General features: G+C 45.6%; 1 protein-coding gene across 5 annotated transcripts in view; it reads left to right on the top strand.

Annotated features, from left to right (window-relative positions):
• zmiz1a (zinc finger, MIZ-type containing 1a) overlaps positions 1 to 12,128 on the top strand; it is a 105,626-nt gene that overhangs the window by 41,690 nt on the left and 51,808 nt on the right. For 3 of the 5 annotated variants that reach the window (XM_085799943.1, XM_085799940.1, XM_085799946.1), the window contains exon 3: positions 5,361 to 5,437. The exons of the other annotated variants lie outside the window; for them this stretch is intronic. The gene's annotated coding sequence lies outside the window, so the exon portion shown is untranslated. The remainder of the gene's footprint in view (positions 1 to 5,360; positions 5,438 to 12,128) is intronic. 5 annotated transcript variants of the gene reach the window in all.

The raw sequence follows: 12,128 nt of genomic DNA, 5'->3' as shown, positions 1-12,128 counted from the left end.
GTACTGTCAGTGTTCGCCTCCTCTGACTCCTCCGACTCCTCCGCTGACAGTCCTGTAACCACACACCGGTGTTTATGTTCTATAGGTTAACACGGTTATCTCTGCGCGTAACCGGAGCCCCTCAACCTACACGGGGCACTTGGCATACATGTGTGTGGTTTGCGTGTGTGTGATCTCGCAGCTGCAGCAGGACCCGTCCCCCCCCCCGCGAGTCTCTCTCCAGAAAGAGCTGCAGGGACTTGCCAGTATTTTCATTCCCTCTGGAGGCATTTCCGCACACTAACAAAGCCCGGCCTGCGTGATGAAACAGAGAGGAAGCAGCTTTTGTGAAGGGAGCAGCCGATTTCGACGTGTGTGTGTGTGTGTATGAGTGTGTGTGTGTGTGTGTACTGCGGACCCTGGTTAACAGTTTGTTACATGCAAATTTACTTTTGAGCTTGTAGTTCAGGTTGCTCCAGGCTCTTGTTTGCTGACGAACCTTTCTGTAGCGCAAGAACAAGCCCACTCTGTATCCCATTCAGAAAACAAAGTTGCCTCCTGTTTGCTTCTAATTAACTGGTATAATACCTAGCTTGTTGGATAGGTTAGTGTTTTTTTTTTGTTTTTTTTACAGAGCTTGTTAACCAATGGTCTTTCACAGTTTACACTTCCTCTGTAGCCATTGCCAAAGGGAAATGTGCAGCGTAGCTCAGGTCACAATTCTCCAGGGTGTCTGGCTGTGTGAGGGGACTGAACTGAACCAATAATAGCAGAAAATTGTCTCCTTTTTCTGCACTTCAGTCGAGCTAACGTATAGAACCTGCACTCCTCAGCTTCTTGTCTGCAGTGAATAAATAACACAGATTTAAATCAAAGGCGTTCATGTCCAGCTTTGCTATTTTTTTAAAGGGGGAGGAGGGGTTTCAGTTTTCTGGGTATTAATTTTTATCTTTGCTGCCGGATGCCCTCCGTTTAGTTTGTGGTTTCCCAGAAATAACTCCTGGGTTTTTGGCAAGAGCTGAGGTTGAAGCTCACACGAAAGATAGTTTTTGCTGTCTCATTTGAGGTCATGACACAGCCACTGAAAATCGCTAAAGTATTTCTTTCTTCTTTTTTTCTTTCTTTCTTTCTTTTTCTTTTTTTTTTTAACGGGAGCAAAGTCTGAGCGACTGCAGGATCTGGCAACCGCAGTGTCGCTGAAGCTGAGATTTTCTCTGGGGTTGTCTACAGAGTCAGCAGCGTCCTGTGGGTTGACAGCCAGGGCCCTGTGACACACGCTCATGCCCATAAACAGGGATTTGGCTCTCCAGAGAAAATAACCTTGATAATTACTGGGTGCATATGGACCTGCCCACAGCGGGAGGGGGGGGAGGAGGAGGAGGAGGAGACAGGGGTTGACTGAGAAGGAGAGAGAGAGAGAAACAGAGAGAGAGAGAGAGAGAGAGCCACATCCGCTGGTGCATTCCTCCATGCTGTGTCATACTGGTGCCGAGTTTCCCCTCCGTTTGCATGGAGATTTCCACAAGGCGAAGGGTGCAAAGGGCTACTGACGCAATGCTCGGGGCTGTAGACGCTGACATTAAAAGTTTAACAAGCCACGCATTCACGGACTCCCTATGGTAACAAAAAGACAACAGAAAAATGTTTAAAGAGCAAACATGAGGGGACTACAATGGTGAAAAATTAGAGACATATGGAGGTGGGACACAGTGAAGAGAGGAAAAAGACCCAGCCTGGTGGTGACCTAGCTGCGGATGCACTCATAGATTTTCGTCTCCCTCTTTCTCTTTTTCTCTCTCCTACTCTTCTCTCTGCCCTCATCATGTGGGCCCTCTGGTCTGGCTGAATTGGCATCATTACAGCAGCCAGGGCTGAATGTCTGTGGTTGGCTCACCGCCCGTCTGCTTGCCTGTCATTCAGCTGGTTAAAGAGGCCTTGTTGAACCGCTGCACTGTGCCCGGCTACTACAGGGCCATTCATGCCTGTAACGGCAGAAACAGCCAAGTCCTGTCATCAGCGCCAGCTAGCACATACCAATTTACTACTGGAAATGACAAGGTCATTTTGCTTGGTAAGCACAGTTTCCCCCCGAGTAACCTCGTAACCCATTTTTTTTCTCCTTCTTTTCAAAATTTGGATTGCATTTCAGAGAATGAGAAGCTCCTCTCGTACAGTAACAGAGCAAATGTCTTTAGACAAACACAGCGCTCACGTCTGGAATGTGTTCTCTGTCTCTGTTGCATGTACGCCGCCTACATGGAGTGCAAAGTGAAATAGACTGATCTTTTCCCCCAAGGAATTATACAACAACAGCACAAAACAACAGAACAGATCCTTTGTGCTGCATCAAATGTCGGAGATTTCAAAAAGAAGCCTTGAAACTACAGTTTGTCACTCTGAGGGAGTTTTTTTTTGGTCCCCCGTCCCCCCCGTCCCCCCCGTCCCCTCCTGCTTGTCAGTTGCTCTCTGTGCCTTTGGCTAATGGCAGCTCATCCTGTCACAGATGACCTGTGCTTTAGTGAACCATCCTCCGTCCTCTTCCCAGTCCCAGTGTGACACACACACTGAGGACATGCATGAGAGCCATGACTTCATCCTGAGCCCCCTCCCTTCCTCCCTCCCCAACTCTTATTTTGCCTCCTCCCTCCCGCTCTCATCCTTGACTCCTCCACTTTCCTCTCCCTCTCTCTCTCATCCTCCCTTCCCTCTCTTGTCCCTTTCGTCTCCCCTCCCTACCCCTCGCTCCGTGTCTGCAGTCCTAACATCTTCCTGCTATGATTAGCAGTAGTGTTTTTTTTTTCCCCAGCCAGTGTAATGTCTAGAGCCTCCTGTGTCCTTGGAAAGCAGCCTAATAAGCTCAGACACACACTGCTGTCTCTGCGCTCCACAGGCCTATTCTCCAGTGTCACCCAGCGCACACTGAGGTAAACAAAGACTGCCACACACACGTACACACACTATCCCAGTGTGCTAATAGACCAGCATACCATCCCCACTGAGGACAGCGTTGACGCTAGCTTGCTAACGTTGACCTTCCGTGTGCCAATCACAATAAACCTGCTCCCTGATTTGAATATGGGGAGGAAAACAGTGTAAATTGAAAGCAGAAATCCCCCTGGTGTGAGACAAGATGAGCCTCTGAATAAATTATTCAGATGGCAGCCTCTCCTCCTGCATGATTCTCGCCTTCTGCTACGTTTAATGGCATCTGTGATGACACCCATTGGAGATTAATCCAGATGTAAGACGTGTGTATGCCTCTGTGTGTGTGTGTATGCGCTTAGATTTGTATGTGTGTTTCTGTCGCGCTGTGTGTGTGTGTGTGGCCTGCTCACCCCTCTTCTCATGCATCCCATTGTGTTGTGTGATGGGGAAACAAAGCCTCAACAGGGGAATTTATTTCTTCTCCGGAGAGGGCTGTAAATAAACAACTAGTGAATCAATGCCTCCATTTGTTTTTTCTCTGATAATTCTGTCTGTGTCGTGAGGCGGTGTGACAGTGTGTGTGCAAGCCGGCGTAGCTCCTCAGCAGCCATATTTCCTCGCGGTGAGAGTGAGAAAACACGCCACACCGGCCTCATGTTTCATTACGGAGTATCAGTAAATTACCGCATGCCTTTTTTTTCTCTCTTTTTTTTTTAATATGACTCACTGCAGCTCATTTATTGCAATGATGGAGCCTTTGTGTGAGTGGGAAATAACACCAGCATTAGATACTGTGCTTCAGAACTACTCAGTCAACTAAAGACGCACCAGCAGAGGAATTATCAGGTGGAATTGAAAAGGAAAAACCCAGCGGCGGGTCCTGTGGTGAATGTTTCAGTCTATGTGAGCAGCATTGATTCACCACAAAGGGATGACCTTCCCAGACACAAGCGCTTACAAATGTTTGAATATAAAATATTCTCCTGTGTCAGGGAATACAGCAAACTGTATTTTTCATCAAGCATCTTTGCATCATAAAAGGGAAAATAAAAAGATGTGTTTTAAAACCATTTCTTTCATCAGGGACGATAAACTATAAGAGCCTCCATTTGGCAATAAAACACGTCTTTTCCTTTTACGTTCAGTAGCTTCTAGTCATGCAGATATCCTGTTTTGAAAACTTTTGAAATTCAGTTGCTCTGAATTATACAACAAATATATATAATCTTTTGTGTCGTGAGCACCACAAATAAAACGGGAGCAGAACTCTCTCTTCTTCGTTGCCAGGTACCATTAAATGAATGTTTTTGGGGCGGGGATGAATCGACCCCCTGTTAAACTGCAGGAATCTACTATTATTTTTCCTAATTGCAGTTTCGTGGTCGTCGGTAACAGTAATGAGCAGAGCACAGGTCCCAGAAAATATGAGGGGAGTTTCTTGTATTAGCCACGGTTGGATGACTAATAGGAGCAGTGAATAATGGTGTGAGCGGAGTGATCCTGCTTCTTTAGGAACAAAGGTAACCTCCGAGTGTGTAAACCTTGATTAGGAGCAATCATTCAGCTAATGCAGCTGTTGGTAATGCCAACATGACTACACATAAGAGACTCTAATGAGCACCGGTTTACTGTGTGTGTGTGTGTGTGTGTGTGTTTTTGTGCTCAAATACCCTTCTCTGTATCCCATATCCAAGTGTGAAATTACAATATCAGATCATATTTAGTTAATTAAACCCATATGACTAATTTAATTTGACTCAAATATGGGGGGAAATGAATAAATCATGGAGGCGTATTTAGCTTGCTAGCGCTGGTGTTAACAGTAATTAAATGTGGGGCAATCTGTAGCCTGTGAAGATAGCTAAGTCTTTTCTTTCCGCCTACTGTACAAGTACACATGTGGAAAAAATGTGAGCCAGACGTTTTTTTTTTTTGTTTTTTTTTTAGGGGAGGGGGGGGAGTCTAGCAGAATATTAATGGAATGATGTGGGAGTTTCAAACACAGGAATAAGTGAGCTAAAGATGCAGCCCAGTAAAGTAGGCAAGTGCATTAATAGTCGGCGAGTGGTCGTCCCATTAGGAGATCTGCACAGAGGAGCCAGGAGCAGAGAGGAATTATTCCTCCATGATTAGAGCCTAGAGAGTTCAAAGACGGCTCGCCTCTGCAACAAGATGGGCGCAAAAAAACACTCACAAGGAAGACGAGAAATCAACTCGTATTTGTCATTTAAGCGTTTCATATTTCATATTTCATATTTGGCGGGGATTAAGAGATGCACGTTCTCTCCAGCTCTTGTCAGTCCTTGTTATGTGTCTGCAATCTGTCAGATGCACGACAGGGTGCTTTATTACATCTCGATAAATGATGGCACCTAAGTCTTGTTTTCCTATCACTAAAAAACAGAGTTTTGTCACACTCCCTGATGTGCTTTGCGTTCTGTTTTGTCTCATTTTAGACCGGCTCTGTGATTGATGAGGATTAGGAGACGGATTTTGCCTAATAGGAAACACAGGAACGTCCTCATCCACACTGGTAAGCATCCTGATTTATCACCTTTGTCTTCAGCTGAGCATCGGCTCGTGTGGCGATGCAGATACGCCTCAGTGTGGTTTTGCAAACAAGATAAGATGGCTGCAGTTTGGATTTAGTTTTTTTTCCTTTCCATTTTGTCACAGCAGCCACTAAACACACGGGCACTTTGCCCTAGAACATAATGCACTTTGTTTTTTATAAAGAAAGTGAAGCAGGAGACGGTGTGCTGAAGCATTTTGTCCTTTCCTGTGATACTGAAACTCATACCAGACTGTGTCTTACACTTGATTAGAACAATACTGGGCCACATAGATGTCAGTGAATGCACATCCTGAATCAATCGCTGCGAGAGGTTCCACTGCCATTGCTTTGAATGAAAGCATTTGTTTATGTGATGATTTGCATGATTGGAGTTGGGATTTTGCGGGTGATGGCATTTCCTCTTTCGATAGCAGACAGCTGGTGTTTGTCAGGTAACGGGGGCAGTCAGTCCTCAGAGCCCACACAAGTTGCCATGCCAAGTCATTCTGCGCTTCACTGTATCACCGTTCCTCCTCTGATGTGGTCGATTTAGAAAAAGCCCATTTGAAGGATGTTTACGAGACTGCTTTCTCGCACGCATACTACAGCGGTGATGCCTCCCCTGCTCTGCTTTCAGCTGCTCCTAGTGTGTAAAACCTGAACAGCAGTGAACCAATGGTTAGTTACTATGTACAAGCATTGATCTGCCTCCATCCACACCAATATCAATTTCCGAGAGGAGGACAACTGCTAATCCCCATATCGCCATCCTCCAATCGTTTGTTTTCTTCTGCAGGATGAGGCTCCATTTGATGCAAAAACATGCATGAACACTGGTGCAATTAGCCTTTGAACAGCATGAATATTACGTATTCAGTTCTCCCTTGAACTGCATGAATATTAAGTGTTCGTTTAGCTGAGAAGACACACTCCATCGTCACCATCACGGTGTCAAACACCTTTCAACGACTTGAGGTGTGATGTAATTGGGGTGAATGAGGATGTGAGGAAAACATCAGACTAAAGGACATCCCATCATGGCCCCCACGAAAACACATTAGAGTAAAAGGAGAGGCCTGTCCCTCTGCTTTTGTTTGGGAGGCTGTGCAAAATGTCGACACTGTAGTTTGTATACATGTGAAACGGCATCAAAGTGCTGGAAGGTGAATAATTTTTGGTGGCATCTGCACAATCTGCAATATGCTAATGAGCCAAGCTGCAAAAGCCAGATTGCCAGGAGAGAGAAGGGGAGATGGAGAGAGAGAAAACAGGGAGGGAGCAGAGTGGAAAAGAGAGAAACAGACGGAGGCTGGTGTAAATTATGGATGCAACCTGCGATTTCCAAGAGGAAAAGAAAGGCAGGGAGAAACCTCAAGCCATGCATATCAGATTACGCATTTACCACATTTTCTTATCATGGTCCGTGAGCAAACTCGTATACAATCTGGCCTCCCTGTGTGTGTGAGTGAGTGAGTGAGTGAGTGTGTGTGTGTGTGTGTGTGTGTGTGTGTGTGTGAGAGAGAAAAGTGAGAGAGCACTTACACATTCATCCATGTCGAGTTGTGCCGAGCTATGTTGTGCTGTCAGGCGTTCCCTGAACTTGATTTGACGTGTGTCTAGAGCTGTGTTAACTTTAGCCGCACTGTTGTGTTGCATTGTGTGTCTCGGTGTGCGTCTGTAGTCACATGGCCCCTGATAGTTCACACATATCATTTCAGTGTTGAGCGTGCGCATGGAGGACACGGTGGCAAATCTGCTCTGTTAGGAGCTGTTGGATTTGACACCAGTCAAATCACAGTGTGTATTTATATGACGTTGTTTAACTTGTCTAATAATACATGGAATGCTGAGTTCACCTGTTTCCCGCTTTGTTTAAAAAAAGCTTATCTCTCATTATGCATTTTGCCTGCTTGAGCAATTCTAAGTAAAGTTAAGTAAAAGTGAGTGTTCGTGTCCCACTACCACATCCAGCCCTTGTGTGCCAGTCCCCTAACAGCCTGCGTGAATAATGGATCCATTCTTGAGTCATGTCTGTGACTGGGGCCTGTGCAGATGTGTGGTTTCCCCCACCAGAGGTGGAGGTGGAGGAGACGGGAGGGGGGCTGGTGGTCTGGAAATAGCTCCGCCTGAGCTGGGAGCACCTTAGGTGGGCCTCTGTGCCAGCCTCACCTTCCTTTAACATGCTCGCACGATAAAAGTGCATTTCTGGTCCAGAACCTGGCGCATTATCGTGGCCCTATTTTCGAGTTAGCTTGAAAGGAAATATTGTTTAACTTGTCTCCATTCAGCAGAGTGACTCCCTTCAAAGATGGCAGCGAAATAAGAAAAAAAAAAAAAAGGGCTGCGTTTTCTAAGAATTGGACAGGAGCCACGTTACACTTGAAGCAAAAAAAAGCGTCTGAGCCGGGAACAGAAAGTATGAAGCTGCCCTGGATCTAGCCTGCATGTAAATGTGTGTTAATGTGCAAAGTAGGTCATTTATTTGGAGCAGGGACAGCCATAGTGTGCCTCTCTGGAGCACTGTCAGAGTGGGGAATCATTTCATAAGCAGACACATTACTGGATTTGGTGAACTGCGCTGGGGGGATTTACATATACAGATATTTTGTTTATATGTCAAAACCCAAACCCTAATATACCAGAGGGGAAGGAGCCGCTGAAGGTGAAAATGGCTGTGGTCAATCCAGAGACAGCATCAGTAACCAGAACCAGAGATAGCAGCCTAAAAATCAGACTAAATCAGATTACCAAACAAACAGCTAAGAGGATTAATTCTGATCTCTCTCTCTCTCTTTTTTTCCTCCATCAGACGGACATTAAATCTGCAATCTGTAAAATCCCTTCAAATGATTTTCTATTTTACTTTGCGGCTCTCATTTTCTGGTCACATGTTTGGGAGAGAAGCTCTTTCTGCTCTCAGTGAACTCTGCCCTTTTGTTCTGCCTTGAGGCCTCTAGAAATTGCTTTACTAAACACGGTATCATATCGGTCTTTAAAAATATCTTCACGGGGTACAACACGAATCTGACCTCCAATCAGATGCTGCACTGCTGGCTGTTAAGCCCCATAATGTTATAATAACGCGTTCCACCCGGCACGCTTGCTGTTAGGAGCAGAGCTGTGCTGAGAGATGCCTGTGGCTCCGTGGCCGTCTCTTTAACAACGGACGGGCGCAGACCTAATTAATAGAAAACATGATATATGGAAGAGGATAATTACACCTTGTCCCCGGCTCTCGGAGATCAAAAAATGTTGCTGCATTTCTCAGAATTAATCTCAGGAATGATTGTTGGTTTACAGGGAATCAGTGGCAGTACAGTATGTTCTCTGGGAAAAAAAGACTGTAGATTAATTTGGTTAATATTTCATAAAGCTTACAAAGGCAGAGGGCATTTGAGGCTTTTCAGATTATTTGTTCTCGGCCAATATTACACACCACGATTGAGCTGCTGCGCCACTGCGCCGCAAAGTCAACAGCCCCCGTGCACGACGCCAAGACGAGGCACTTGCCTTTAAAAGTGTTTGTCCGTGATAGCGTTGTTTGTGAAATGGGAGCCGTTCAGATGCGCTGCTCCTTTTCCTTCGCCGCGATCTGAGTCAAAGTGGGGCCAGTGCGACGCACGGCGTGGTATCGCTCTCCCGAGTGCTGATAACTGCTAACAGATTTGTATTAATATCCTTGCTGGTATACTCTTTGATATCAGCTGATTCATTTTGAATCTCTGCTCGCCTGCCCACGCACACCTCAACTCAACACAAAAGTGCAATACAGCATTGCTCTTGACAGCTTGACAAACTGACAGTCCCACTCACAATCACTCCCTCTCCCGCCCTCCCTCCCTCTCGCTCTTCTCTGATGGAGCCGTATATTGTAACCAACAAGACTGTAATCAACGCAAACCTAATCAAATCATTGCTCCAACAAGCAGCGCTGGCTGCCGGGCTTCCAGCTAACAGAGCTCAGGCTTTGCTTGTACAGCGGAGTGTGTACTGTAACCAGCCGCCGCATGAAATGTCAGGAGAAGTAGGATTATTTTTCGAAAATGTCACTGACAGCATAATAGCAGCGTGGAAGAAGTGTCTCATGTTATGTTTCTATCTGGTGTCAGCAGGTGTGATATGTGACTCTGTGTGTGAGTCCACAGTCATGAAAGCGACCGTATACAAATGTGAAAGTAGGTGGAATGCTGATTCTGTTGACTGAAACTGGTGTGTGTGTGTGTGTGTGTGTGTGTGATTGGCAGAGTGCACAAGCCATTGAGTTAGCCATTAAAGTGTGTGTGTGTGTGTGTGTGTTTCAGATCTGCACAAACAAACGCACATCTCCAAACCTCCTCATTATCAGCAGCAGGAAAGCTGCCTGGGCACTGGGACAACTGGTGTGTGTATCTGTTCATTCGCTCGTGTGTGTGTGTGTGTGCGTGCACCTAATTCAGATGAGGCTCATTCCAAGATTTGGTTAACCGAGTTGGCTCATCCTATCACATTGCCACAGAGTGTGCAGTTGCCTCGGCCTCTGTTTCATTTAGTGACACCCACGCTCTTGTCCTGCTGCCATGAAAACACACAGACACACTTGCGCTGCTCCTCCTGCACTGTACAGACTGAACAGACACACACACACACACATAGGCACGCGCACACAGCTGAATGGGAGAGTGGCAAAGTTACAGAGGGAGAGGAAGAGGAAAAAATGAGAAAGTACCAATTTAGCTCCTCAGACAGTTCTGCCAACAGACATGAGGGGGTTGGAGGCAGAGAGTGTTTGTGTGCGTGCGTGTTGTGTATTTGTGTTGTGTGTGGGGAGGGGGGGTCTTTAACTTTGTGTTACACTAAGTCAATTTTGTACTTTTCAAGTGTTTGAACAACTCATTACAGTGATGTGTCAGTAACCTGCTGTCAGTTATCAGCTTGTAGCTTTTTATATTTGCTTTCAGACAGTTTAGTGCAGAAATCAGTGTAACATATCTCTCCCTGTGTACTTGTTCTTTCTACTTTACCTTTTTATATAACAAGCTCCACGCCACTGTACATCTAAAATACATCTGAAACATATACCACTTATTATGAGCTTCTGTTGCAACAACTTTTAAGCCTCCGCCTCTGAAATTAATTGCGAGCACAAAACACAAACACATGTAGCTGTGACCTTTTTTGCGTTATATCGGGAAACAACATCAAATCTGCTCAATGTGTAGCACTTCAGCTGTTAAATGATTTAACAGATTTAATTGATTATCAAAGCTATTGTCAATTTTGCAACCCATTAACCGCTCAAGCACGTAAAATGTCTTTGTTTTGCTTTCAGACTTTCATGTGTGCAACCAGTAGCTAATCCCTAATCCAAACAATCTTCCAGAGAAAAAAACTCCTGCTCTGCTGCCAAATGAAGCCTCCTCCTCTGTTCTGTGTTCATGCTGTGAAACAAAAGGCTAGTTGGGCCAAATCAGGACTGACATCATTGGCAACAGCTGCAGGCTGCATGTACTGTGTGTCTTACTCGGCACGCGCGTGTGTGTATGTGTGTGCGTGCCTCTGTGTGTTTATGTCTGCGTGTGTATGTGTGTCTGTGTCTGTCAAGATGAGGTGACCTGATTGCTCAGCTGAGCAGTGAGGGAAGACCCAGCCTTGTGTTGTCAGAGTATAGCACCAATAAAAACCACAAAAGATGGACCACAATGCACCCCGGCTGACAGCCCCTCCTTCTTAGAGTCTCTCCCACCCCCACCCCCAGACATACACACACACACACACATACACACACGCACACTCACATAACACACATGCACACACTGGCACTCCTGACCATGCCAAAACAGATTTGGAGATGAAAAATGATCCACCACTGGCTGTGCACTGCTGTATCAGCTCCCAGCTATAGAGTGGAGGGTCAGGCCAAATCCTTTTTAAAGAGCCTTTATCCTTATTGCTGTAAAGATAGAGCTAGTTACAACTGGACCTCTCCTCTGATTTTTTCCGCCCCCCACCTCCTCCCAAAACCACAATTAGTCCACGTCTGTCCAATCATGCAACTCTTTGGTCGGATTCCATCAATAATTTCCATGTACAGTGAACACTTCAATTATTTTATATGAAAAAGGAAACCAGAAGAACTTTTTCTTTTTTTTTTTTACAGCTTGATGTGGGAGTTTTTTACTCGACCGGCTACAGGGGCTGACAGTCTGTAAAACCTGCAGTGAAACATGTCTCACGCTGCCTCGAGGAGCTGTTAACCCACTTAAATAAGTTGGATTTGTTTAGGTTTCACTGGATAGTTTTGCTTGTACTGTACACGTTGGCCTAAATCCTGTTTGCAGCTACGATATATTATATCGCTTTAGTCTTCGAGGACCTGCAGACTTTGGATCCTTGGAAGATATTAACAGACAAAGCACAAAGCAAATGAGTGGACACTGGTTTGTTAGTGGCAGTAAAAGGTGGGTGGCTTCATGATTCACCCCTCCCAGCATGAACTCATCAATTTCCTTCTTAACACACACACACACACACAGAAATGGCCCTCAGCCTCCTGGGGCCTCACCTCAGTGGCCCTGTGGCGAAACCGTGTGTTTGTGTGTGAGGCTTAATAACCTTACTAGGGCCATCCCACCCCTGCTGCTCTTTCTTATTACCCCCTGCACCCTCTCTGTTTTGTCCAGAGGAAGGAAAA

This window comes from Trachurus japonicus, chromosome 15, assembly GCF_045865225.1.
Source record: "Trachurus japonicus isolate A0001 chromosome 15, Traja_1.0".
Classification (NCBI taxonomy): Eukaryota; Metazoa; Chordata; class Actinopteri; order Carangiformes; family Carangidae; genus Trachurus; species Trachurus japonicus.
The sequence above is the reverse complement of the archived record's forward strand: the minus strand, read 5'-3'. Positions and strand labels throughout refer to the sequence as shown.